This window comes from Rattus rattus, chromosome 2 (genome assembly GCF_011064425.1).
Source record: "Rattus rattus isolate New Zealand chromosome 2, Rrattus_CSIRO_v1, whole genome shotgun sequence".
Lineage (NCBI taxonomy): Eukaryota > Metazoa > Chordata > Mammalia > Rodentia > Muridae > Rattus > Rattus rattus.
In genome coordinates this window covers 111,231,667-111,238,208 of record NC_046155.1, presented here as the reverse complement: position 1 = coordinate 111,238,208, position 6,542 = coordinate 111,231,667, and positions in this window count along the sequence as shown.

Below are 6,542 nucleotides of genomic sequence, written 5' to 3'. Positions count from 1 at the left end.
AGAAGATCTTCCTGATGTTTACGTAACATTTTAGGAGTAACAGTGCGCCTTTGCCAGAATCGTTTCACCTAGTCTCTCCTTTCAAAAGCCCAAATGGGGTAAATATCTCCATTTTATACTGAGGGCAATTGGTTCAGTGCAACCAGCCGTAAAGCTTGAAAAACTGTGATTTTTGGAGCGTAAATTCAAGTTGTCATCCAATTGTTTCGTTCTTTCTGACAAACACTATCTCAAAAGTGTTAATGTGTTATGTGTTAAGTGTTATGTCAGAGTCTTATTACCTAGTTCAGGTAGACCTCAAACTCGTGAACCTCCTTTCTCGGCCTCCGATTGCTGGAATTATCGACGTGGACCACCGAAACCACGAAGGTCCAGAAGTACTTTTTCCCCCTAAGTACTAATTTTAACAAGTAATTATGTTCTTGTTTATATTTCTTGTGCTTTCCAGCTTTGCTTTTGCTTCCTTCCCTGCCCCAACTAGTGTGCTGTACAACTGTGGGCAAGCTATACAATAGCTTCTTCAGTCTATCACTTGCAAAATGAGAACAAATATATCTATTTTTCAGGGTTGCTGAAAGGATTAAATGATGAATTAATTGATAAGTGCCACCAAGAATAGAGTCTGGTGCTGCTTAGGGAGTTTTGCTGTTAAATGCCTTTTTTAAAATAAATTAAGTTTTCCCACTTTTGCAGCGGGGCGGTGGGGGGGATCCAAGACCGGGTTTCTCTATGTAGCCCGAGCTGTCCTGGAACTCACTCTATATAGACCAGGCTGGCATAAAACTCAGAGATCAGCTTGCCTCTGCCTACTAAGTGCTGCAATTAAAGATTGTGTGCCACTGCCACCCAGCTTTGGGGTTTTTCATTTTGTTTTGCTTTGTTTTTTATTCATTTATTTGTCTGTCTATCTTTTTTAAAAAGGCAAGGTTTTGCATAGTCTAGGCTGTCCTGGAACTTGCTATGTAGTCAAGGATAATCTTGAATTCCTGATCCTTCTTCCTCCACCTCCCAAGTGCTAACGTTACAAACATACACAACACAATAACTGGCTTAAGTGTCCTTTTTTTTTTCTGCCACACTTCTAGAAGAGGCTCATTGGAAACACAAAACAATAGCTAAAGGAAGTAGCACCAAGGATCAACTGCCACTGATATTCATTCTCCCTTTCTTGGCTTTAATCACTGTGTCTTCTGCATAAGGAAGGACCATCGCCATAGTAGATCTCTCTTCCACGGTGCAAGTTTTATATGGAGTGACAGACAGTTCTTTACCTAGCAAGTCCCTGCACTTGTAGACTAGAGAGGATGTGCATAGTCAGACCACTGGCAATCACACTGCTTCTATTCAAAGTTCATTTACTTCTACCATTTACTAGCTGCATACTAGACTGATTAGGCTAACATTCCCGTGTCTCTTTTTCACCATTTTTAAAATGGAATAATATCAGGATTTACCTAATAGGGTCGCTTTGATGGTTCTTATCTGTGAAATACTAGATAGTGGTTAGATTCCCACTTAGTATTAAAGCTTCCCTTTGCAGGGTTTCCTGTCTAACACCCCACCGTGGGTTCTGTGCATGCGTTTGACTTTAAGAGCAACTCATGCTATTCAACTTTTATGTGCTTAGGCAACGTTTTTATGTGTACCCAATAGTTGCTCCTCTCCTTATAATGTAATCTTATTAATAGCCTGAGCGCTGGCTCGCTTAGAAACTTTGTAACAATCTGCAGCTGCTGTTTATTAATTACTTTAGTCTTATTCTTATTTTGTAGGACTTGCTTTTTTTTTTACCATTTTCTGGTAGGTAATTTTAGTTCTAGATTGAACAGAGGACTAGAGAAAATAATTTAGTAACCTTTCTCCAGCCTGTGAAAGCTAGGCTTCTACTCACACATCATGTGTTTGTAGAGTTAAGTCTGGTTCTTCCTCTCAGCCCCTTGTTCCCAGAAATAAGACTCTGAGTAGATCATAGCTTAACATAGCCCATTTATTCTAATCTACATTCTGCCACATGGCTAGTTACCTGTGCTCAAACACCATACGCCTGTACTTCTCACATCTTCCTGGGCTAATCTCCGGAGCCTAGCTCTATCCCAGAATTCTTTCTGCCTCCTGGATGTTCTACCTTCTATTCTACCCTTTCCTATAGGCCATAGGTTTTTTTAACTGACAGGTGATGCATCCATACAACAACAAGATATTCTCTCTACAATTCCCCTTTTTAGTCCAATAAAAGGCTCCTTTTCTTTCAAATATAAATTATACAATAAATTGAATAGAATTATAACAATTATGAAAACTGTAAAGTATGATATACATTTACAATGTCCAATCTATAGTATTTGGCAATTAGGGAAAAATTGCTATTATCTATCTAGCTTGGTATATTCAAAGTTTTGTACCTAACTCAACTTGTATTAACAATCTAGAAACATCGTTTTAGACTAAAACATCTTCTTAAATCCTAAATAACTAAAGCTTAATTTTGAGACCTTAACAGTCAAGTTTTCAGCCCCATCAGACACCTGAGAAGGAATGAATAATAGTAGCTAGGTATGCAAGAAGTGTAGGCAAGCAGCCTTCAAGACTAAGAATTGACAGACAGCTGGCTGCCTGGACAGCTACCCAGTAATCTCTATAAGGTGGGGCATCTGTCTTCAGCCTTCTGAGCAGTATATCTGCAGACATATTTATGAAGCAAGAATTATGAAGGACTTCTTACCCTGTCTTGGCAGAGTCCAACAGTCAACTTCCCTGTGTCCATTTGTTCTTTCTGGACAGCATTTTGTCTGTAGTTGAAACATGGTCATTTTCTTTGCCCAGTGGCTGGCTTGCCACAACTGAAGCAACTCCATGTTCATCATCTTCTTCCAAATTAAATGGGGTGCTGCCAGGAGATGATATATCTCATGGTCAAAAAGATCTTTAATTAATAAAACATCTTTTTAATGCTGTTGCTCTCTGAGGTTTTTGAAGACTATCTGAATTTTCAAATATAGTTTATTCTTAGTTATTTATTATTTATTTATTTGTATTTCTTAACCATTCCTAAGAGTTCCTAACTTGGATTTTTTTTTTATCATCCCTAACAGTTTGAAATAGAAGCTTTCAAAAGGACTAGAACTTTATATTGTATCTTTGTATCTTTAAAAAAAAAAAAAAAAAAAAAAAAAAGAATTATATAATTACAATACCTCAAATAAAAGTTAAAAACATAAACATTATGCATGTCAAAATTAATCTTAAATTTGTATCAACATACAATAATCTATATTGATATAACAAAATAACCTTATTCCTGTATCATTATACACAATTCTGTATCAATATAACAAAATACAAACTCAATTTTGCATCTAAATAAAGATCTCTACCAATGTATGATATAACTATAAAATGTTTTTTGGTTTAAGAGTAGATTCAATAATCTACTCCTTTTGTCTAATATTCTAATACTATTTCTATATACCGCCTTTCTTTTCAACCCCTTGCCCCTTACGTAATAAAGAAAAAAGGTAGAGAAAACGAAAGAGAAAAAGAAATCCCTGACCCTAATCTCCTTATTTTGTTTCCTTCCCTGTCCAAGACAATAACTATTTCTAACCACCCCCTTTTAAAAGATGACAAACATCCAACACCCACTGACTGACCAATAATCCCCCAACCCACTCTTAGGAATGGGGCAAAGTTTTCTCTTGGGAGCTGAAGAAAATTGGGAAAATGGTTAAGCCCTAAGAAAGCTAGCTATAGCATTTATTGTTCAATCTTTACATGATGAGAAGTTCAGACTTAAGTGAAGTCCTGATTGGATTAATCTATAAGGCTAGACCAAATGAGCAAGCTATTTGACGTTGTCCTGAAAGCAAGTTTTCAGGCAGGGAGCTAGAACAGCTAAGTCTCAGCATGTCAGCATCCCCGAGAGAGAATCTTATCAAGACTGTCTTTTTGGTTGTTTGTTGCTTGTTTTTTCTGTGACCATAAAGCTTTCAAAGGTGTGTGTGTGTGTGTGTGTGTGTGTGTGTGTGTGTGTGTGTGTGTGTGTATCTATATGTGTGTGTATTACTGTATTAACATAATGTATGGAATGTGCAATGGGCACAAATCAGTTAAGATTTTTGTTCCTTGTCTGATCAGGAGAATGACAACTGTAATTGTAATATAAACCTCCATTCATGCCATGTGAAAGGATGGTATGCAATAATAAGTTATGAGAACTCTGTAGCAACGAGATCTATTGGGCGTGTAAGCTGAAGTTTTGGCTGGCAACATTTTTATATCTCAGTCAGATTCAGAACTGTCCCCAACTGAGGGATCAGCAAATACATCACCTGTTTTATTGGTCCTTTTGATTTCCTCCTTCCTGTCTACAGTCAAAATCTTCAGGGGGTCTCCCTCTATCAAATCTGATCCTTATTTAGATGGAATCTAAAGCCTTTTCTTCTTTCTTGTTGACACAAACACAAAGCCTCTTTCCCAACATAAAACACCTTTTGTCCAGCAGTTTGAAGTCACCACAAGTATAGACTGATCCAACATAGCAGCCCCCTTTCTCTCCAGGTCTGCTCCATTTTGACTCCTTTCAAAGAAGATTATATAATGTCAGCCTTAACATTGATGACATAACTATTTTCATATTGCTAAATCAAAACAAGACTATATGGAGTTCAAATATATTCCTCTACAATGATATACATTTATTATTGCTTATTGAGACAAGATTTCTCTGTAGCCCAGCCTGTCCTGGATTTGCTCTGTGGATCAGGCTGGCCTTGAACTCACAAGGAACCTATCTGTCTCTGTCTTTGTCTTCCAAGGATTGGGATCATAGGCATGGGTTTATTTACTTAGCAGCTATGTACCCTGAAACCATTAATATCAAGTTTTAGCTCTTCTCCCTTTGGAGATTTACTTCTATGTGGATTTATTTAGCCTTTTTTCTTTCTTTACCATTCTTCCCTGTAGTCAACTTTATTTAAATCCCTTTTCATCTTTTTGTCCAAGCATACCCAAAGCATATTATAAAACATTATCACATTGTCTCTGTGACCCGTGTGCTTTTTGATTATTTATCTCCTCTGACAAAAGGCATCTGTATTCTGTATTGCCAAGCATTAGCGTGCAGTGCAATTAATAATCTTAACAGTATTATTTTTTAATCCCTTGTCCAGTGGTCTCTGGAGTCCTTAGTTGGATGCTTTTCTTCTCCTGGAAAGATAAAAGCAAACAGCCCTACTCCAGTCCTAACTCTGAGTCACACTTAAATTGACTAGAAGAATATCTTTCCTAGGGCAAATGCTTTTTGGCAACAAAAGAAGCATTATGCTTCTAATTAAAATCAAAAACATACCTTACATGGATAAATGTACCTATTTATCCTCTTCCTCCCTGCTCAAATATTTACCTCAATTCCAAATCATTGTAACTCTTTATTAGAAAACAGATTTAATGCAGGGACAACAATGGAGCAGAGACTGAAGGAAAGGCCATCCAGAGACTGCCCCACCTTGGGATCCATCCTGTGCGCAGGCACCAAACCCTGACACTATAGCTGATGCCAAGATGTACTTGTAGACAGGAGCCTGGTGTGGCTGTGCTGAGGTTATGCACAGGTGCAGATACCTACAGCCAAGCATTGGACTGAGCCTGGGGATCTCAGTGGAAGAGTTAGGGGAAGGACTGAAGGAGCTGAAGGGGATTGCCACCCCATAGGAAGAACAACACTATCAACTAACTGGATCCTTCTAAGCTCCCAAGGACTAAGCCACCAACCAAAGAGTATTCATTGGCTGGTCTGTGGCCCCTGTTACATCTGTAGCAGAGGACTGCCTTGTCTGGCCTCAGGGAGGGGATGTGCTTGGTCCTGTGGAGGCTTGATGCCCGAGAGAAGAGGGATGTTACAGGACTGAGGACAGAGTGGGTGAGGCAGGAGGGGTGAGTGGATGGGAGAGCACCCTCTTAGAAGTGAAGGGGAAGGGGGAGATGTGGTGGTGGGACTCATGTAGGGAGGACTCAGAAAGAGGGTAACATTAATAATAAATAAATAATTTAAAAACGGAAAACAACAAACTTGAACTGTAGTAGCATTCTGAATTTACTTAAAATCTTTAAAAATCTGTTTTAGCAATGGCAAACAATAAAAATATCTCTTCTATTTCTCCTATTATGGAAAAAAACAAAAAACATTTACATAAAATCAAGCAAAGAGACAAGCAATCTCTAAGTTTGGGGTCCAGATGTGTTATCTCAGGCTGTAGCATTGAAGTCTTGTATGTTGGGCCTTGGAATTTAGGTGTTGCTGCCTTGTATCAGGGCCCTTAGCAGAGAGAGCTGACGAGCATCTCATAACCAGAGAGCTCTGAGCTCCCTGCTGCCATCCATTTCCTGTTCTCTGTTGGGAAGAGCCTTTTTCCCTTCTCTATTTCTATTGCTTGTAATTTAGCATTCCATCTCTCAGTTCCCCTCTTACCTAAGTCTGTTTTATTCTGAACTTTCTTAGAGAGGACACAGAAAACTGTGATCACTGGTGAACGTGTTGTAACTAG